Below are 22,551 nucleotides of genomic sequence, written 5' to 3' on the forward strand. Positions count from 1 at the left end.
TATATTCCAGCATTATGCTTGGTAGACAGCTGGCAACAAAATATTCTGTCCAATTTTTAAAAAAAGAATTATTTATTTATTTTATGTATAGACACTGTAGTTGTCTTCAGACATACCAGAAGAGGGCCTGGGATCCCAGTACAGATGGTTGTGAACTGGGAATTGAACTCAGGACCTCTGGAAGAGCAGTCAGTGGTCTTAACTGCTGATCCATTTCTCCAGCTCCCCCTCCCCCATTTTTTTTTTTAACTGCTGGTATTGAACTGGGTCCCTTGTGCAGGGTAAGCATGTACTGTATCACTGAGCTACACCCCCAATAAGAATGTTGAGTTTTGGGCTGGCAAGATGTTTTAGCGGGTAAAAGTGCCTGCCACGCAAGCCTAACTACCTGAATTAGATCCTTGGAACCCACTAAACAGGAAAAAGTGACTCCACAGAGTTGCCTTCTGATCTCCACATAGACTGGCATGTCTGCTTGCACTCTTACAAATACACACACACACACACACACACACACTACTGTTTAAATGTTTTTGAAAGAATGTTGGCTTTTGTTTGGTTAGGCTATTATGGGAACAGCACCTTAATACCATCAAGACTTGATTGTGACATTTGTCAGGATGGGTCTTTTGGGTTTCAACATAAGTTTTAGGTCCCAGTCATTAGTTCTAGTACATGGTTCTTATAAATCGTGACCCTTCTGTATTAAAGTAGAAAATCCTTCTAATTGGCAGTTCTGATTTGGATTCCAAATACTGTCTCCTCAGTTCTGGATGGCTTCCACCTGTGGCAGCTGCTCTCGGAGTCAGACATAGACTGTGTTCCACCACTGGCACACCCACAGCAGCAGGAAGTGCTTTCTGCTTTCTTCTTTGCAGTTTCATCTGTTGTCCTGTCTGGGGATTTGGAGAGAAGTTTAATGCAAACCTAGGGTTTCCGTATTTGTTAGACTTTCTTTTTGTTCATTCTAAACTCTGAACTTGTGTGTGTGTGTATACATATGTGAGTAGACAGACCTAAAAAGGCCAGAGGCCAGATTCCCCAGGAGCTGGAATTACAGGTGGAGGTGTAAGTCCTGGGGACTGAACTCAGGTCCTCTGCAAGATCAGTACCTGCTCTCAACCACTGAGCCATCTCTCCAGCCCCGTTAACTTGAACTTCTATTTTGTACTTTAAGTGAACTGAGAAGCATCTTCAAGTCAAAGCTATTCATCTAGTTGCTTCCTTTCAATGGTTGTCTAATTATCCTAGTTTTCATTTGTTCAGTGCCTTCAGATATCTGTTTTTTTTTTTTTTTTTTTTTTTGGTTTTTCAAGACAGGGTTTCTCTGTGTAGCCCTGGCTGTCCTGGAATTCACTCTGTAGGCCAGGCTGGCCTCGAACTCAGAAATCCGCCTGCCTCTGCCTCCCAAGTGCTGGGATTAAAGGCATGCGCCACCACCTCCCGGCCCAGATTTTTAATATTTTGTTCAGAACTTACAATTATTATCTGCAGGAAAGGTACTCTAGTCTGATACAAAGCTGTTCCACCCTATTTGAATCAGAGCTTTCTTTCTCTCTGTCTCTGTCTGTCTGTCTGTCTCTCTCTGTCTCTGTCTCTGTCTCTCTCTGTCTGTCTCTCTCTCTCTCTCTCTGTGTATGTGAGATACAATTTTTTCTTTTTTTTTGAGATGAGATTTTATGTATGATAATCCTGGCCATCCTATAACTTGCTATGTAGGTAAGGCTGACCTCAGATTCAAAAAGTTCTGGCTTTAAAGGTGTGTGCCACTGTGATGTCTAATTTTGATTGTCAACTTGACTATACCTCGAATCAACTAAAACCCAAGCAGGTGGGTACGCCTTAATTAGATCATTTGTAGCAGGAAGACCCACCCTGAATTTGGATTCTTTGAGGTCTAAAGACCCACCCTAAATCTAGACCACATCTTCTGGTGTGGCCTACATAAAAGAGCAAGGAAAAAGGAAGTCCTTGCTTTTTGCCTGTTTGCTCTCACTCTTGATAGCCAGCTCATCTACTCTGCTGAGGCATTAGTTTGGTATTCACTGGTATTAGAAACTACTTTAGGATTCCAATTTAGAGTAAAGATCAGCCAAGGCATTCAGCTACTGGATTCTTGGCCAGCCATTGATGGACTAGTCAGATTACAGTAAGACATTCTAATAAATCTTCATATACATACATATATATATATTTTTTTTTCTTTGATTCTGTTCCTCTAGAGAACCCTGAATACAGCTAGCACACCAAACTTTTTTGTTTTAAAAGAGATGGAATCCTGCTATGTTTTCAGGCTGGCCCTGAACTCCTGGTCTCAAGTGACAAGTGACTCTGTTTCTCAGCCTTTTAAGTGCTAGGACTAGACTCTGGTACCCATTTTTATTTTTCCTCCCAAGTCCACAACATTTTTATTATTAATTGAAAGGAGCCAACCAGACAGGGCTGTGAAATCCAAAAGTTGTGGCTTTGAGTTGAGTCTGGCACTTTTCACCATGACATTCTACACATGGCACAAAGAGAAAAGAAAGATGAAGACTGAGCAGGGTAGAGGCTGACCAGGAGTAGCTCTGAAGCTGGAGGAGGATGTGGTGTCCGAGAATTCAGCGAAGGCAAGGCACAGCACCGGGTACTGGAGAGACACTTGTGTGTGGGACATGTGTCAAATGAGTGTGTGTGTGTATGTATGCACTAGAGGAGGAGGGAGACTAGAGATACCAATGGGAAAGGTCTCAGATGGGGCAGTTTGGGAAGACATGGAGATGGAGCGGCTGGTCTTGGATGGGGGCAGGGTTCTTTGTGACAGAAGGAAGGTCAGGGAACATGATGGGTTGTTAGTGTTGACGGAGGGGAGAGGAGGTGTTAACACTCCTGTGAACTAAGGGAATAAGGATATTAGAAAGATGAGGAAAAACAGAAAGGATTAAGGTGGTTTATGATTTATGTTATTGTGTACAACCCACTCTAATGATTAGTAGCTTAAAACAAAAGTTATGAGTCCAGGTTGGGTGGCAGTGTGGGCCGTGCACAGCAGGATGCTCTCCTCTCTTCTCCATGTTGTCACCGTGGTTTACTCGTAGACCTGGGCAGCTGGATGTTTATGCCTCTCTGCAGGGATGGTTTTGCCATCATTAGGGAGGCCTGAGGGAGCTTGTTCACATTTAGTCAGTGAATTCAAAGGTACTGAGTGGAAGCTGTGGAGCCTTTTGAGATGAGGCTTGATACCTGTCTTGAGACCTTTGTTGGTTATAGTGAGTTTTAAGAGCTGCTGAGAGTGGAGGGAAAGCAAAGAAACTTTGCCTCTTTATTTTTATATAGGGTCTGACTGCCCATGCTAATGTCAGCATTGCTATATTGCTCAGGCTATCTCAAATCTATGGCAATCCTCCTGCCTAGTCTCTGGAGTGTTAGAATTACAGGTGTGAGCGTGTGAGTGTTCCTGGCTCAGATTTCACCTGTTGAGGTAAGAGCTGTGTTTAAGCTTTATCACCATTAGTGTAAGAGGGAAACCAGCTTCCTAAAGAGAGACTAAGAATCCAGGCTACACTAAATGTTTACTTGAGGTTTGTGGTCATTAATTTAGAATGAGTAAGGCTTGAGCTAGATTATTCACGGAAGCCTTCTCTGACCCGTTCTTTCCCTATCATCCTCCCCCATTCATGAATAACACAGTTATTGACATTTATTATGGGTTTACAGTGCTGTGCATATGTTGGGCACTTTATATAAATTATATATTTTGGTTTGTTTTTGGTGTGTGTTCTAAATATAATTTTACTCCAAACCTAGGTGGGCCTGTAACTCAATATATAACTTAGGCTGGCCTTGAAATCAGGCTAACTCTCCTGCTTCAGCCTCTTTGAGTGCTAGGATTTCAGGAATGAGTAATTTCTCACTTGGCTCCAGATTACTTTGTGAGGTATACACTGTCATTTTCTAAACCATGTATTACAGGGCACAAACACAGACTTGAGGACTTGAAGAACCTAGGAATGGCTGCCGGCACAATCCATGTTTTCTCAAGAAGGTAGCCATAGTCTAGTACATTTAATAAAAGGAAAAGAAGTCATCAAAGGAAGTGTAAAAGAAATGACCAACATGGCAACCTTTTGTTTTTTGCCTGTGAATGGAAGTTAGAACAGACAGTACTGAATTGTTGTGAGCTTTGAATGACTGGGCCTTCTCAGTGCCCACACATAGCAGAGTCCATGCAGTGAGAGCCTTGGTGGATGCTTCTCCTAACAGTGGCTGAGATGACCCTAAAGTTTGAGTTCCTTGGCTCTTAGTTCCTTTGTGCTGCTGTTTGCATTTCAGTTGTGCATATCACCCCACTTTCCTCCTTGGTGGTTTTTACTGTCATATTGTGTCTATTTGGGTCATTTCATTTACTTTTATTTTTTTGAGGCAGGCTGATCTTGAACTCACAGTCTATCTGACTCTGCTTCCCAAGTGTTGGGATTAAAGGCATGTGCCATCCCCACCCCCACCCCCACCCCCTTACTCCCCAAATCACTCTTTTGGCTGGTTGGTGGTAGCATACTTCTTTAATTCCAGCACTCAGGAGGCAGAGGCAGGTAGATCTCTGTGAGTTCGAGGACAGTCTGGTCTACAGAGTGAGTTCCAGGACAGCCAGGGCTACACAGAGAAACCCTGTCTCAAAAAAAAAACCAAACAGGCCGGGTGGTGGTGGTGGCGCACGCCTTTAATCCCAGCACTTGGGAGGCAGAGGCAGGCGGATTTCTGAGTTGAGGCCAGCCTGGCCTACAGAGTGAATTCCAGGACAGCCAGGGCTACACAGAGAAACCCTGTCTCAAAAAACCAAAACAAACAAACAAACAAACAAACAGGCCTGGATAGGTGGTGCAGAGGTTAAGGGCACTGGCTGCTCTTTTCAGAGGTCCTGAGTTCAATTCCCAGCACTACATGGTGGCTCACAACCATCTGTAATGGGAACTGATACCCTCTTCTGGAGTGTGAAGACAGCAACAATATACATAAAATAAATAAATCTTAAAACAGACAAACAAAGCCTGTACACAATGCCTGGCTTTTGGCAATTTTTCTTGTGTTGTTTTTGTTGTTATTACTACTACTTGTTTGAAACAAAGTCTCACTGTGGAGCCTTGGTAGCCTGGAGCTCACTGTATAAACTAGGCTGGCCTCAAACTCACAGAGATCTGCCAGCCTTTGCCTCCTGAGTGCTGGGACTAAAGGCATGTTCTACCATACCTGGCTGTTGTTATTGCTACTTTTAATTAAGTGTATATGTTTATGGCTGTGTGTGTGTGTGCCTGTGAGTGCAGGTGCCTTTGGAGGCTGGAGGAATCAGGTTCCATTGGAGCTGGAGTTATAGGCTGTGAGCTGTACTCTCTGGGTGCTGGGAACTGAATTCAGGTCTTCTGCAAAAGCAGTGTTATTTTTTTTTTTTAAATAATTTTTTATTTTATGTATATTGGTGATGTTTGTTTTGTTTTTGTCTTTTATTTTTGAGACAGGGTTTCTCTGTGTTGCCTTGGGTGTTCTGAAACTCTCTCTATAGATGAGGCTAGACTGGATCACAAAGATCTGCCTGCCTTTGCCTCCTGAGTGCTGGGATTGAAAAAGTGGGCCACCACTGCCCTGCATGCATCAGTGCTTTGCCTGCATGTATATCTGTGTGACGGTGTCAGATCTTGGAGTTGCAGCTTTGAGCTGTCATGTGGGTGCTGGGAATTGAACCCACATCCTCTGGAAGAGCAGTCAGAGTCACCTCTCCAGCCACGGCTGGTTATGTGTTCTTAACCATTGAGAGATCTCTCTAGCCCTGGCAGTGTTTGTTTGTTTGTTTGTTTGTTTTTCCCCTCCAAATTTGTCTCTAGCTGTTTTCCCTTAAGAGTCTCAGCCACAGTTCACAGGAGAGTATGCTCTCTCCTGCCAGCCCTTGGCCAGGGCTTCCCATTCTGGTTCTGGTTTTCTTAGCACTGTTGTACTGAGAACAAGCAGAGTGTGGCTACTCTGTCTCTAATAAGTAGGTTAGTATGATGTGTCTGTGGTTCTCTGTCATTGCTTGGGGTGACTGGTGGCAGTGGTCATCATGACAGCTCTGTTCTGGAACCATGTGTTCTTTTCTATTACACATTCACCAGGCATCTTCCTAAGATTACAAACTTGATCAGTGACAGAAACTGTGTGTTTGTAGACAGGGGTATTCTGCTGTGGTCTGACCTGTTCGCTGCCAGTTCTGTGTCTGGTTGGGGTCATTGTTTGGTTTCATGATGAGCCAAGTCCCTCAACACCAGTCGTGAGAGTGTGTTCACAATGTTGGGTAGCTCTGTCCTTAACTGGAAGTACTGCCACAGTTAACAGCAAAGGTTTTGCTTTTTACCATGTCTTCATCATATCTAACAGATACGATGCTCCTGTGAAAACCAAGAGACACTGAGAGCCTGGCAGAGCCCTTGATGTTTTGGGGACTTTGCATTGAAGTTACCTTTCTGAGATTTGGCTGGCACATAGACTACTCTCTTGAGAGTTAGAAGACCCAGGAGCATGGAACCACAAGCAAACTAAGCCTAGAACAGCACAGGAGCCAGCTGCTGGGTGCTTAGTCCTCACTGTGGAGCACAAGGCAGGTGTTGTACCTCTGTCTTCATGTTGTCCTTAAACTTCCTAACTTGGATGGGATGGGAGCACACAAGTAGGCAGGGTTATGGATTACTTGCTCCCCCATTATACATTCAAGCCCTAACCCTCAACCTAATCAGATTTGGAGGTGGATCTTTAAGACATGATTAAGCTAGATGAAGACAAGAGGATAGATGGGGCTCTCAAATTTGAATTAGCTAAGATGGCAGCCATCTGTATTAGGGCTAGAACTTACCAGCTCCTTGATTTTGACTTCTCTTAGACTCCTAAAATATGAGAAATAAATACTCTTTTAATGCCCCAACCTATGTGTTTTGCATATAACAAGTTGAGCTAAGATACCAGTCAGTGGAGGACTTAAAGTCTAGTGGGCTGAGATCAAACGGTAGGTAGGAAAACATACTGGCAGAACAGCTATCCATATTGGCTCCATAGCTCCTGCATAGTATTGGCCTGGACAGGGTTAAGAGTTGAAGTAGTTATTAACATCTGAAGATTTTGATCCAGATGTGGTAGTAGTGGCTCATACCTGCAATCTCAGCAGGCTCAAATAGAAAAATTCTGATAGTTTAGATCTAGTCTGGGTTACATTGTAAGTTCTTGGCCAGTCTAGGGTATAGTACCAGACTCTGTTTCAAAAAAAACAAACATCAACAAATAGAAGATTTGGAGATTATGCTGGGCATGGTACTGCCTGCCTTTAATCCTGGTGCTCTGGAAGCAGAGGCAGGCAGCTCTCCATGAGTTTCAGGCTAGCCAGGGCTACACAGTAAGTAGTTTGTTCCTAAACCAAAAATAAACAAAAACTTAGGAGATTTAAAAAATATATCAGCTGGCCGGCGGTGGTGTATGCTTTTAATCCCATCACTAAGGAGGCAGAGGCAGGTAGATTTCTGTGAGTTCCAGCCTAGCCTGCTCTACAGTGTGAGCTCCAGGATAGCCAAAGAGACAAGAAGAAACCTGGTCTTGAAACCCTTCCTCAAAAAAAAAAACCAACAGCAGCAGCAGCAGCAGCAGCAGCCCTTTATATCCCTGTTGATTGTCATCCACATGGTGTTTCTCTAGGTGAGCATCTGTCTTGCCCAGCAGCTCATCCTGCCTGTCTTTTCCATCCGCCTTCCTTCTTTCTGCTTATACCTTGCTCTTGCTCTTCCAGAGTGACTGTTCTAGAACCCCGTGTAGGACAGTGAGGGAATGCAGAAAGGACAGATACTGGAGCCAGGTGGGCTCTGTGTATACTTCATTGGAGTTATATCAACTACCAATATGGGGAAGTCCAGCATGTTTATTTTGTACAGCACAGTTGGGTAGGCAGGAGATATCTATAGGAGATACAGATGCCTGAGACTTTGGGCTTTTAACATCAGAGAGAAGAGAAGTTGTATTGCTAGGGTTGTTTTTTTTTTTTTTTTTTTTTTTTTTTTTTTTTTTTTTTTTGTACGTACTGGTCAGTTGTTTGTAAACAGAGGAATTTGGACCATAAGACAGCTTAGTCTCTCTTAGCCTGACCCAGGGGAAAGGCTTTTCATGTTAAGCCATCCCTCAGAACTGTTCCCTAAGTTCCTAGACTGCCCTGTGCTAAAAGGTCTCTGTGTTGTAGTCCTTGCTTCAGGAAGTGTCAGAAGGATCAACAGCTGGGTGGCTGGCACTTTTTTAATGCCACAGTGAGAAAGATTTTTATTACAGAGGTCTAGAATTTTGGGATGTTCACTTTTGACTGAAGCCAGGATCCCCGTTTCTCTCTCTCTCTCTCTCTCTCTCTCTCTCTCTCTCTCTCTCTCTCTCTCTTTCTCTCTCTCAAACTCTCCCCGACACACTCACATACATAAGCATGTACACACACTTCTAATTTAATATATTCTCTTTTTTGTTTTTGTTTTTTTTTGTTTTGTTTTGTTTTGTTTTGTTTTGTTTTTTGAGACAGGGTTTCTCTGTATAGCCCTGGCTGTCCTGGAACTCACTCTGTAGACCAGGCTGGCCTTGAACTCAGAAATCCACCTGCCTCTGCCTCTGCCTCCCAAGTGCTGGGATTAAAGGCGTGTACCACCACCACCTGGCTGACTGGTAGGTCTTAAACAAACAAACAAAAAACCCACAAGGCTTCTAATTTAAAATTTTATTCTTTTTTAAAGTTAGAATTTTAAAATTGGAAATGTCGTCTTCCCATTTCCCTAGTTTTGTTCCACAGAATCTAGTTTATTCAAAGTTTTAAAAATTTATTTATTTTTATTTTATGTGCAAGTATGTCTGTGTGACAGTACTAGAGTCCTGGCACTGGAATTACAGATGTCATGTGGGTGCTAGGAATTGAACCTAGGTCCCCTGGAAGAGCTGCCAGTGATGGGCCATTCTCCAACCCCTCACTGAAATTCTTTAAAAACAAATTTTTTGTTTTACTTTGTTTTGTTTTTGTTGTCTTGAGACAGGGTCTCTTTGTGTAGCCCTGGCTGTCCTGGAACTCATGTAGATCAGGTTGGCTTCTAATCAGAGATCTGCCTGCCTTTACTTCCCAAGTGCTGGGATTGGAGTTAAAGATGGTTGTGAGTTATCTTGTGGGTGCTGGAAATTGGTCCTGGGTTCCCTGGAAGAACAGCTAATGGTTTTAACTGCAGAGTCACTTCTCTAGCCCCAACGGCTAGTGCTCTTAACTGATGAACTTTCTTTAGCTCCCTCATTCAAATTCTTTTTTAGAAAAATGTTATGGGGCTGGAGAGATGTCTCAGAAATTAAAAGCATATACTGCTCTTGTAGAAGACCTGAATTGAGTTCTGAGTATCCTTGGTGGGTGGCAGCTCATAACCACCTATATGTGTATCTCCAAGGGACACAAGGGACATGTCTCTGTGGGCACCTCCATTCACATCTCTCTCTCTCTCTCTCTCTCTCTCTCTCTCTCTCTCTCTCTCTCTCTCTCTCACACACACACACACTCACACACGTAATTAAAATAAAAATAAAATAAGGGGGCTGGAGAGATGGCTTAGTGGCTAAGAACACTGGTTGCTCTTTCAGAGGTCTTGAGTTCAAGTCCCAGCAACCATCTATAAGGGCATCTGATGTCCTCTTCTGGCAAACAGGTGTACATGCAGCAGAGCACTCACAGTAAGAAAGAAGGAAAAGAAAGAAAAGAAACCTCAAAGTCCACCTCCAGTAAAAGGCCTACTCCAATGAGGCTACCTCTTAATGTTCCCAAGTAGTTTACCAACTGATGTCTAAACATGCAAGTATATGAATTTGTGGCGTCTATTCTCATTCAAACTACCACATGGCCTTTTCTCATGGGCTGGTCTGTTCACTTCCTTTAATTTTCCCCAGCACACATTCCATGTTTGTGACAACTCTGACTTCTGGAGGTATTTCTTTATTTTATTTGTAATTATGTACATAGGAAGGAGGTATATGTATGTGAGAGCAGGTCCTCATAAAGGCCAGAGGCATCAGATAGCCCTGGAGACATAGGTGGTTGTGAGCTGCCAGATGTGGGAATTGAACTCTTGTCTTCTATAAGTGTAGTATGTGTTCTTAACTGTTGAGCCATTTCTCTAGCTTTATTTATTTATTTATTTATTTACTTACTTACTTACTTACTTACTGTGTAACCCATGATGGCCTCAAACTCACTGTAATCCTCCTGCCTCAGTCTTGCCAGTACTGGAAATACAGATATGAGTCACCACATCTGGCTCCTGGAGTCTCTATTGAATCTTACCTTAGTTTTACAGCGTTAAGCATCACTCTTTCTGGGAACTTTCTTTGGGGATCCAGATCCTACCACACATTGCCTGGCCTTCCAGACTTTTCTTTTCTTTTTTCGTTCTTTTTCTTTTCTCTTTCTTTCTTTCTTTCTTTCTTTCTTTCTTTCTTTCTTTCTTTCTTTTGTGTGTGTGTGTGTGTGTGTGTGTGTGTGTGTGTGTGTGTTTGTTTTTTCGAGACAGGGTTTCTCTGTGTAGCCCTGGCTGTCCTGGAACTCACTCTGTAGTCCAGGCTGGGCTCGAACTCAGAAATCCGCCTGCCTCTGCCTCCCAAGTGCTGGGATTAAAGGCGTGTGCCACCACTGCCCGGCCTTCCAGACTTTTCTTTGAAACCAGAATGGAAGCCTCCATGATTCTATGCCTTAGAGTTTCTATTGCTGTGATGGAACACTATGACCAAATGCAATATGGGGAGGAAAGGTTTCATTTTGCTTACACATCAGCATTATAGTTTATCACTGAACACAGGGCAAGGACCTGGAGGCAGGAGCTGCTGGTGATGGCGTGGTGCTGCTTCCTGGCTTACTCGGCCTGCTTTTTTATAGCACTCAGACTACCTGCCCTGAGCATGCTATGGACAGTGGCCAGTCTACCACCAGCGTGGTCAGTAGCTGGTGCCCCTGGGACCATGGGTGCAGTGTCTTCTGCGTGCTTAGATGACTGAATATTCGGAAACGCCTTCCTAAGTGACTGCATGAGTAGGATGCACCAGAGCTGTCTTTCTAAAGAGGCAAAACCTTTCTGCCTCAACTGACGTGAGAGCAGCCAGTTCCTACTGTCCTGATGCAAAATACTTGGCTTCTTTTTAAGTACCTTGGTCTTTTCAGCAGCCTGGTGCTTTGCTGAGCAAACTGAAAACGTTCAGGCCTTTCTTCTACCTTGTGTTTGCTCATATTCACGCCGTAGACTTCTCTAAAAGCAGCTACCAACATCCGTGCTTCAGCTTGAATGCTAGGATGTTGTGAAATTTACTTTTTACTTTATTAATTATTTAATTAATCACTTTTTTAAAGATCATGGTTTTGCTGTCTTCAGGTTCCTTCCTGATCCTATTCACCCAACTTTATGTTCTTTTTTTCTCTCTTTTCAAACAAACAAACAAGAAACAAAAACAAAAAAATCAAGAAATACAACTCTTCCTACAAAACAAAAATAAAAAATAAACAAGCAAAAGAACAATAAGACAAAAAAATACTCAAAGCAGAATGAAACAATAAGTCCACAGGGAGTAGCTAGGGAGGCTGGGATCTGCACCAAGAGACAGTCTGGGGGAGTAGAGACAGGGTAGGAGCGGGGAGCTTTTTCAGGTAGGCTGCTACAAGACTAAGAATAAAACCCAGAAAGATGAGCAGCGGGGACAGGAAGGACAGTGAAAATTGCCTTCCAGTGTCCCAGCCTAGCATTGTCACTGGGACCCATGGTAAAAAGAGTTTCTGAGATTGGTGGCTGACACAAAATGGAGATGGTTGGAAGGGAAAGCTGAGAGGGTTGAGGGAAAGCGGTAAGCTGGATCTGAACCCAGAGGCAGCGTCCTCAGGAGGTGGGTAATGTGGGGCCTCTGGAGAGAGGCTGTGTGGTATAATGAAGAGGTCTGGAGAAACAGGAATGAAGGGCTAGGGAGACCCTGGGCCTGTACCAGGAACTAGAAGGAGCTCAGTTGTTAGGAATTCTGGCTCCTCATCCAGAGGACCCAGATTCAACTCATAGCACCCACATGGCAGCTCACAGCTGTTTACAACTCCAGTTCCCGGGCATCCAATTCCCGGACGCACATCCAGGTAAAACACCCACACATATTTAAACAAACAGACAAACAAACAAATAAAAACCTCAGCCTCCATGCAGTCTCAGGGCACTGACAGAATATAGACAAATTTTTTCCCACAATGTAATACAAGTGGCTTCTAACCCAGTTTCTAAAATAGATACTGTTCCTGTATGAAACTGCTCTTTCTCTTGCCAGAATTCTGACCTTCTGAGATACCAGCAGAATTATCTAGCAATCTCAACTTACAGCATCCTAAATTCTTTCTACTGTGTTTCTCCAAGCTATTCCAAATGCATCAACAATCAAACCAGATTACCAACAATCAAATCAAATCTAGAGGCTTAAGAACCTCATTGTGGCTGGGCATGGTGGCAGACACTTTTAATCCCAGCACTTGGGAGGCAGAGGCAAAGGCAGAGGTAGGCAGATCTCTGAATTTGAGGCCAGCCTGTTCTACACACCCCACAGCAAAGGGGGTGGGGGGGAAGGGCTGGATAGATGGCTCAGCAGTTAGGAGCACTGATTGCTCTTCTGAAGGCCCTGAGTTCAATTCCCAGCAACCACATGGTGGCTCACAACCATCTGTAATGGGATCTGATGTACTCTTCTGGTGTGTCTGAAGACAGCTACAGTGTGTGTGTATACACACACACACACACACACACATATATATATATATATATATATATATATATATATATATATATATATATATAAAAAAAACCACAGGTGTAGTGGTCTTTAATCCCAGCTCTCAGGAGACAAAGGCAGGCAGAACTGTATGAGTTTAAGGCCAGCCTGGTCTACTTAGTGAGTGTCAGGCCAGCCAGGGGCCTCATTGTGAGAACCTGTCTCAAAACCATAACAAAATAACTATAAAACCCTACACTGTGAGTCTGGATCTGTTGGGGCATGCCTTTAATTCAACACTAGGGAGGCAGAAGCAGGAATTCATTTAAGGTCAGCTTGGTCTACATAGTCAGTTCCAGGCCTACCAGGACTACTTAAACTGTCTTAAAAAAAAAAAACAACCAACCAAACAAACAAACAAACAAACAAAAAAACAATACAAAGAACCGTATTGTTAAGTTAGTCATGACAGTGCCTACTCCCCCCGCCCAAATCTACGTGTATGTGTATATCTGTATGTGTGCATGGTAGATGACTCTGGAGGCCAGAAGAGGTCATCAAATTCCCTAGAATTGGAGTTATGTTTGTGGGCATTAAACCCAGATCCTGTGGAAGAGAATGCAGTACTTAAACAGGAGAACCATAGTTCCAGCCCCCGCTGCTGTCAAATTTTTAATGTTGGTTTTACATTTCTGTGACAAAATATCCATATAAACAACTTAAAAGGAGAAAGATTTATTTTGTTTCATAGATTGAGTGGTGTTATTCTTTCATAGTGGGGAGACCATGGCAGAACAGAACAGCTTACATCATGGGAGCTAGGAAGGATGTAAGAGAATGAGGGGAAGGAGGGAAGGAAAGAAAAAGACAAAGAAATATATAGCTGTCAGCTAGCCTCTCCTTTTTTCTGTACTATTCTTTTTCAGGTCCTCAGCCTATTAGATGGTATCAACTATACATTCAAGGCAGATCTTCCTACCATAATCAATCATCTCTTGGGTGCCCTCAGACATATCCAGAGGTGCTTTATAGCTCTCTTAGGTGCTTCTCAGTCCCATCAAGATGATAATCACAATAATGGTTCTTGATTTCTTTTGTTTTCTTTCTTTCTTTTTTTTTTTTTTTTTTGTCTGACATTTTTGTTAGGGTGATAACAGTAGTTGTTAACTACTTGACAGGATCTAGAATCACTTGGGAAATGGCCGTGTCTGCAGGAGCCTGACTATCCTGAATGCAGTGACTGAGGTGGGAAGGCCTGCCCACTGTGGCGGCGCTATTCTGTGGGCAGACCTTAGACTGTCTGAGAGAGAGGAGACAGTGGGCTGAGTACAGGTATTTTTTGACTAATTGCTTCAAGTTCCTCTGTGCCATGAAGGACCTGGAACTGAGAGCTAAACCAGCCCTTAAGTTGCATTTTATCACAGAATCAGGAAAAGAAACGAAGATGTAAAATTAACTCTATAAACGAAAATTAAAGCCGGGCAGTGGTGCACTCCCTTAGTCCCAGCACTTGGGAGGCAGAGGCAGGCGGATTTCTGAGTTTGAAGCCAGCCTGCTCTACAGAGTGAGTTCCAGGACAGCCAAGGCTACACAGAGAAACCCTGTCTCAAAAAAAAACAAAAAAACAAAAAACAAACAAACAAAAAAAAATTAAATACTTTTTCTTTTATTTCCAGGTAAACCAGGCAAAACTCTTCCCTGAATAAAAACACCTTTTTAAAAGTTGCATATATACAAAAGAAAAAACCCAAATGCTTTTTATTTTGCCTGAATACAAGATTTAAACAAGGTATTGCCATAGAAGGTAAGGTGATCTTTTCAATTAAATTATAGTTTATTGTACAGGTTACTCAAATGTACTTTATAGATGGGCATTTGAAGATCAGATGACAGGATCTCACTATGTAGCCAAAAACTGGTTGGTTGTTTTGGTTTTAAGACAGGGTTTCACTGTGTTCCCTGTTGTGGAACTTGCTCTTTAGACCAGACAGGCCTTGATATACCTGCCTGATACACTGAGATATACCTGATACACCGAGATATACCTGCCTCTTGCCTCCCAAGTGCTGGGACTAAAGGTCTACACCACCACCACGTGGCTGCCAAAACTGTTGTTAAACTTAGGATTCTTCTCCTGAGTGCCGGGCTTCCAGCCGAGCATCACAGCTTGTGGTCAGTGCCGCTTCTTGCCTGCACTTTGATGTACTAGACATTAAGATGATAACACTCAAAGGTCGAGTGACAGGAAGAGGACACCGAGCATTATGACAGCTCTCTCTCTCTCTCACCCTGTACTGAAGGAAGCAGTAGTTCTCTGCAGAAGAAAGCATGCTCCGGGCATTGTTTCCTTTCTGTCGCTGTGATAAAAAAGCTCCACTTTTCAAAAACAAAGACACAAGTCCACAGATTTAAGAAGCATGTTTTATCCCAACCAATATGAATTAAAAGGAAAAAGGGCTGGCAGTATGGCTTGATGGGTAATAGTACTTATTCCGGGAGCCCGATGACATCAGTTTGATCCCTGGAACCCAGGCTGGAGGGACAGAATTGACCTGAAAAGTTGTTTTTTGATCTCTAGATATGTGCAGTGGCCTATATGCGCCTGTACTGACGCACAATAATGATAAATAAAGCTTATTTGTTTATTTTTTAAATTGAGGCAAAGTCTTTCTATGTAGCCCCGGCTTCCTGGAACTCACTATATAGACCACACTGGCCTTGAGCTCACAGTACCTGCCTCTGTATGGGCCATCATCATATTTGTAATTGATAAATTTTAAAAAGTTAAAATACAAAATGTAAGAGCTGATTTGTGGCTGGATGGATGATCAGTTGCAGTTTAGATTCTAATTCTCTCTTGGCAACAGGCTCTACCACAGAGCATTCTATTGGACTCTTTCATGGAACTATAGGATCACATGGGCAACACCTGTGTTTGAATCTTACCCTCTGTCTTCCGATTCTGTCACCCTGGGAAATAAGAAGCAGAACTTGAGGCTCCTCTCCTTCCTTCACTGCTGGGTAAGCACGTAGAAGGTATTGGGTGTATCCTGTTGTTCTTTACAGTCTGGAAGGGATCTCAAGGACAGTAGTCAGAATGGGAAGATCATTCTGCTGTGTTGATATACTAAGTCCAAAGCTGGTTTATGGACAAGGCTGCTGTCAGTGGTAACCAGCCAGTCACCTATGGATAGTTAAGCATCTCTATGGAAGACAGGGTGTAGAGACCAGGTATGGTGTTTGACACCTGTAATCCCAGGATTTGAAAATCCTGCAGTAAGATGATCACCGTAAGTTAAGACCAGCTTGTACCACTTAGACAATACTTCTATTGAAACAAAACAAAACAATAAACTTTGAAAAAGAAATATTCAATAATTGGGCCTGCAAGATGGCCCATCAGCTAAAGGCACTTGTGAATTTAAACAGATTAAACATATTTAAGACAGAATTAGTGAATTGTAATATGTATCTGAAAAATTATTTACAGGTTGAACTGAGAGATGGGAGATAGAAGTTGAGATTAAGCAAAAATAGAGATGACAATAAAACGCACGCCAGTGGATAGTGGGAATTTCACTGTAAAAATAGGGAAGATGGAGGCACATCATTATTCAAAGCATTATAAATTTTAAACTTTTTAAAAACTTGTAAGACTTAGGTCCATAGACTTAAGAAGCATGCTGTACCCACTGGGCAGTGGGTACACACTGGGCAGTGTTGTGTTCACAGCTGCTGAGGAGGAGGGAAGCAGTGCACAAATCCCTGTGCAGAGAGAGCTGCTTTCCTCCTCCTTGTGAGGTCTGGAACCCAAGCCCAGGGAGTAGCTGCCTGGTCTTTGGGTGTGTCTTCCCACTTGAGTTAACCTAAAGACACTCTCTCACAGTATGCCAGGGCCTTGTCTCCTAGGAGATTCTAGATCCTGTTAGTTAACAGTATTAGTCACCACACTGTCCTCCCATTTCTAATTTTTAAAAAAGTTTTATTTTCTGTGTATGAGTGTTTTGTCTGTACCATGTGTATTCCTGGTGCTTTCAGATGTCAGAAGAGGACAAGGACATAAGATCTCTCAGAGCCACCATGTAGGTGCAGGAGCTCAAACCCAGGTCCTCTGCAGGAACAACTAGTGCTGTCTTAACCACTGAGCCATCTCTTCAGCTTCTGTTTCTAGAATTTTGTTCTTGTTGTTTGTTCTTTTGAGATAGGTTCTCTCTAAGTAGCTCTGGCTGTCCTGGAACTTGCTTGCTGTATAGACCAGGCTGACCTTGAACTCAGAGAGCTACCTGCCTCTGCTTTCCAAATGCTGTGATTAAGTTATGTACCACCACGCCATTTCTAAAACTGTATTATTTATAAATGTTATACTGGAGCTAGGCATGGTGGTAAACTTTCAAGAGGCTGAAGTGGGAGAACTGTCTGAGCCCCAGAGTTTTACGATCAGTCTGAGCACCATAGTGAGACCACATCTCAAACAAATGAAACAAGCAAAACAAAACCCACCAAGTTGTTAATGGGATCATAGGATGCAACCTTTTGGGAATGATTTACTTTCCCCAGTAATAATTTTCTAGACACTTATCAGTTTTTTTCCCTCTCCAGTATTTCTTTTGTGGAGCCAGGAATGTAACTCAGTTGGCAGAGCGCTTGCCTAATGTGAATAAAAGCCCTGGATTTGAGCCCTATTCAGCAGCAGGGGGCAGAGGCAGAAGACTAGGAGGAGGTCAAGGGGATTCTCGGCTACATAGCAAGTGTGAGGTTATTCTGGCCAACAGGACACCTTATCTCAAAAACAAATTTTTTCCAATCCTAAAACATTTATTCCACTTACATGAACTTAACACATATGTTCTTACAGTGGTGCTTGGAGTTGTACATAAAATTTTCATATGAAATTAAACAAGGCTAGCCATCATTTAAAGTTATTTTCTTGTTAACTTTCTATTAGCCTATGCATATTAGGCAAGAAAATAAGGAAAGACTCATAAATTTTTATGTCTTTCTTGCATGGGGCCATGTTTGTCTGGTTTTAGTATATGTATTACCAAAGTGAACATAGGCCTTTTTAGTACTCATTTTCTTACTGTGTTGGTTCTACAAGTTGTGTTATAGCTTGCACTTTGAAGGCTGTCCAACTAGATCCCAGCCTTCCCCACCCCCTTTTTGGTTAGCATACAAAGAAATTAATTTTATTATGTGATTCTAGCTTTGTTGTTGTTTTTATGGTTTTGTTTTGTTTGATACAGGGTCTCACTATGTAGTGCTAGCTGTCCTAGAACTCACTGTGTAGACTAGACAGACTATCGTCAAACTCACAGAGATCTGCTTGGCTCTGTCTCCTGAGACTGAGGTTAAAGGTGTGCTCTGATGTTATCCTAGCTTTTGACTGTTACAAATTAAGCTGCTATCAATATTTATTATGTGTGAATTTAAGTCTTTGTTTTCCTAGGATCAATGTCCAGGGCCAAGGCAGTTTTATTTGTATGGATTTCTGTTTACTGCTGCGCTATAGAGGTTGCAGAATCCCTTAAGGTTTGTATGTTTACCACACCTGGATCTTTCCTTTCTTACCTGTGTATGACAGTGCCTCTTACTGTTTTGTTTTCCTTTTTTGCCTTAAAGTTACTTTATCAAATAGTAACATTGAATCTCAGCTTTTGGTTTATATCTGCCCACTGTGTGTTGCAATTGTCATATTTTTGCCTCTTTCAGTTATTAAAATATATATCTTTTGTTTGTTTGTTTGAGACAAGGTCTCTGTGTATCCCTGCTGTTGTGGAACTCACTCTGAGGTCCAGGCTGCTTTAACTCAGAGATCTGCTTTCCTCTGCCTCCGAAAGTGGGACCAAAAATGTGTGCCACAACACCCAGCTAAAGTATATTGTTTATAGTAAGCATTGTTGGAATTTTTATATCCAGTCTGAGAGACTTTTACATTGGTAACTTTATCCCGTATGTGGTCATTGTAGTGCTGGTTTCTGTCATTTTATTTAACGTTTCCTACTTACTGATTCTCTAGTTTTCTTTTCATTTCTTCTTTCCTATTTTTTGTTGACTAGATTATGGAAGATGTTTCATTTTGGCCTTTTTATTGCTATTTTCTTAGTTATGTATTCCCTTTGTTGTGGATACTAAGAGATTAGTAATAGATATAATTCCACTTACCTGGTTTTTATTTATTCTCTTTTCCCAATAACATATCCCCCTTTCATTGCCATATCAACAGGAAGAGAAATATCTATGAACATAATTCTGGCCACATGAATGGCTATGTTCAAAGGAATGAATTTTTAGTTGATAGAGAAATATGTTATTGGGTGTGGTAGTATGCATCTGGAATACTAGACTTTTGTGGAGGCTGAAGCAGAATTTTGAGTTTGAGGCCAACCTTGGCTATACTGTATAAACCAATCTTTTTTTTTTTTTAAATGACCAAAACCAAATAAAATATAGATTACTTGAGATGAACATGATAGGCCAGTTGTTACTGTTTTGCTGTTTTTTGTTTTTGGGTGTTTTTTTTTTGGTTTTTTGAGACAGGGTTTCTCTGTATAGCCTTTGGCTGTCCTGGAACTCACTCGGTAGACCAGGCTGGCCTCGAACTCAGAAATCCGCCTGCCTCTGCCTCCCAAGTGCTGGGTTTAAAGGCATGCGTCCCACCGCCCGGCCTGTTTTGTTGTTTTTAAGTCATGTGGATTTTGTTGTCTTGTTTCTCCCCCAACCCCTCTCTTTCTGAGACAAGCTCTCTGTATGTAGCCTTGGGCTAGAACTGGCCATGAGGATTAGGCTAGTCTCTCTGTAGACCAGGCTGACTTTGAACTCAAAGATCCATCTGCCTCTGCCTCCCTAGTGCCAGGATTAAAGGCGTGTGCCACCCCTGCCAGGCTCAGGCCCATAGTTAGTTTTATGTCACCTTGACACAAGCTAGAGGCATTTGAGAAGAGGGAACCTTAATTGAGAAAATGCTTTCACCAGATTGACCTGTGGGGCATTTTTTTTTTTTTTTTTTTTTTTTTTGATTGATGTGGGAGGGCTCAGCTCCCTGTGGGCTGGTAGTCCTGGGTGCTGTAAGAAAACAGGTTGAGCAAGCCATGAGGAGCACGCCACTAAAGAGGGTTCCAGCAAAGCCTTCAGCTTCAATTCCTGCCTTGAGTTCTTGCCCTGACTTCCTTTAATGATAGATTATGATATGGAAGTATAATAAAAAATAAACGTGCTCGCTTCGGCAGCACATATACTAAAATTGGAACAATACAGAGAAGATTAGCATGGCCCCTGTGCAAGGATGACACGCAAATTCATGAAGCGTTCCATATTTAAAAAAGAAGAAGAAAATAAACTCTTTCCACTCTAATTTGCTTATGGTCATGGTGTTTTGTCACAACAGTAGAAACTCTAAGACGGATTGGTACCAGGCCATGGAGTATTGCAGTGACAGTCCTGACCGTGTGTTTTTGAGAGATTTGAACTTTGGGTTGTGTACTAGATGGTTTTGTGTGTCAACTTGAAACAAGTTAGAGTTGTCAGAGAGGAAGGAACTTCAGTTGAGAAGCTGTCTCTATGAGATCCAGCTGGATCTCATTTTCTTAAACTATTGATCAATAGGGGAGGGCTCAGCACATGGTGGGTGGTACCATACTAAGTCTGGTGTCCAGTTCTATAAGAAAGCAAGCTGAGCAAGCTATGGGAAACAGGTCAGTAAGCAGCATCCCCCCATGGCCTCTGCACTAGCTCCCTCCTCTAGGTTCCAACCCTGCTTGAATTCCAGTTCTGACTTCCTCCAGTGAGGACTATGATCTGGAAGTGTAAGCCAAATAAACCCTTTCCCCTCCAACTCACTTTTTGGTCATGGTGTTTCATCACAGCAATAGAAACCCTAAGGCAGGCTGGGAAGGCCATTGAGTACTCAGTGCTCCATGGGTCGTTCTCTAGGAACTCAGAAGATAATGGTGAGAGTGATCCATGCCGGTGACGAGGCCTGGTTTGTGGGGTTTCAGAGGGAAGCAGAGATTCAAGACCATTTATGTAATGTTTTGGATTAAGAATTTGTGGTTCGCCTTTAATCCCAGCACCTGGGAGGCAGAGGCAGACAGATTTCAGATTTCGAGGCCAGCCTGGTCTACAGAGTGAGTTCCAGGACAGCCAGGGCTACACAGAGAAACCCTGTCTCAAAAAAAAAAAAAAGAAAGAAAGAAAGAAAGAGAAGCTGGAGACAGAGAGAGAGAGAGAGAGAGAGAGAGAGAGAGAGAGAGAGAGAAAAGAGTCCAATAGCATTCAGAATTGTAAATCGGAGAGTTTTTTTCCTGAATGTCATTATTCAGTCACTGTCATAGAGAGAGCTGAGGCTGTGCCTGAGCACATAAGAAAACAAGCTGAGTGAACCAGGATGGAGTGAGCCAGTAAGCAGTGTTTCTCTGTGGCTCCTGCATCAGTTCCTGCCCTCACTTCTAAGGGACTGTAACCTGGAAGTGAAATCAGAAAAAGACCCTTTCCTTCCAAAATTATGTATTATCATGGTGCTGTATCACAGCAGTAGAAACCCTAACTAAGAGCCAGGTAGTGACCACACTCATGACCGGACTCTAATCCTAGCCTTTATGTTACCCCCAGATTCCCTCCTGTCACAATGTGCTATTCTGTGCCTTATCCCTGGCCCTGAGCAGCCTCTGCTCTCCTTGCCTTTGGTCTGTTTTATACTTTCTGACTTCCATATAAATGGGGCTATTTGCCTTCTTGCCCTGTCACTCCCTGTGCTATGCTTTTCTATGCAGGGAGAAAGGGTCTGTTATATGGGGAGGTAACTCACCTGTTCCCTGTGTGTAACAACTGTGACTCAGGTGACTCAGTTTTGTATAAACATAGGATTTAATTTTTCTTATGTTGGCCCTGAGAGTAGAACTGTTCAGTCACATGGTAAGAGTATGCCCAACTTTATAAAGAACTGTCAGAGTCTTTTCAGAGTGGCTGTGCCACATTGGTGTTCTATCCTGGAAGTGGCTAGGAGTCAGTTGTTGAGTATCTCGTCAGCCCCTGGGCGGCTTTTTGATGGCAGCTGTAGTAGGTTATGTGGAGCCTCACTGCAGTCACCGTTGACTGATAGTGACCCTAGTGTAATGCACTTTCTGGCTGACGTTTCGTTTTGAGATAGGATCTTACTGTGTTGCCAAGGATGGCTTCAAATTCATGGTCATCCTGCCTCAGCATCTGTCACTCTCTTCGGACACACCAGAAAAGGGTGTCAGATCTCATTACAGATGGTTGTGAACCACCATGTGGTTGCTGGGAATTGAACTCAGGACCTCTGGAAGAGCAGTCAGTGCTCTTAACCACTGAGCCATCTCTCTAGCCATCTTTATACCTTTTAAAATGAAGAATTTCCGTTTTGATTGTTTGTTTTTTGAGATGGAGTTTCTCTGTGTAACAGTCTTAGATGTCCTGGAACTCCCTCTATAGACCAGGCTGGTCTCTAACTCACAGAGATTTACCTGTCTCTGACTCCTGAGTGCTTGAATCAAAGGCATGCTTCACCACTGCTTGGCTATAAATAATGTTTAATATGTCTTATGAACTTCCAAGGTTTATTTTTTATTTTTAAACACTTTGTCACATTATTTTTTGTTACTCATTTGAGGTAGTCTCACCATGGTGTCTGGCTAATCTGGAACTCCTTATGTAGATCAGGCTGGCCTTGAACTCACAGAGATCCATCTGCCTTTGCCTCCCAAGTGCTGGGATTAAAGACATTAACTACTGTGTCTGGAGAATATTATATTTATTTATGTT

General features: G+C 42.6%; 1 protein-coding gene and 1 non-coding gene across 18 annotated transcripts in view; both read left to right on the forward strand.

The window, feature by feature from the left end:
- The window catches only part of Ppp6r2 (protein phosphatase 6 regulatory subunit 2), a 66,944-nt gene that overhangs the window by 7,511 nt on the left and 36,882 nt on the right, over positions 1-22,551 (forward strand). For 3 of the 17 annotated variants that reach the window (XM_076911873.1, XM_076911882.1, XM_076911884.1), the window contains exons 2-5: positions 6,385-6,604; positions 14,448-14,575; positions 15,639-15,792; positions 18,218-18,300. The exons of 5 other annotated variants lie outside the window; for them this stretch is intronic. The gene's annotated coding sequence lies outside the window, so the exon portion shown is untranslated. The remainder of the gene's footprint in view (positions 1-6,384; positions 6,605-14,447; positions 14,576-15,638; positions 15,793-18,217; positions 18,301-22,551) is intronic. 9 more of the 17 variants (XM_076911876.1, XM_076911883.1, XM_076911885.1 and 6 more) reach the window with 6 other exon arrangements.
- On the forward strand, positions 19,982-20,088 carry LOC117719454 (U6 spliceosomal RNA). Its single transcript, XR_004608178.1, has one exon. It is a non-coding gene; the product is annotated as a U6 spliceosomal RNA (small nuclear RNA).

Source organism: Arvicanthis niloticus, chromosome 13, assembly GCF_011762505.2.
Source record: "Arvicanthis niloticus isolate mArvNil1 chromosome 13, mArvNil1.pat.X, whole genome shotgun sequence".
Lineage (NCBI taxonomy): Eukaryota > Metazoa > Chordata > Mammalia > Rodentia > Muridae > Arvicanthis > Arvicanthis niloticus.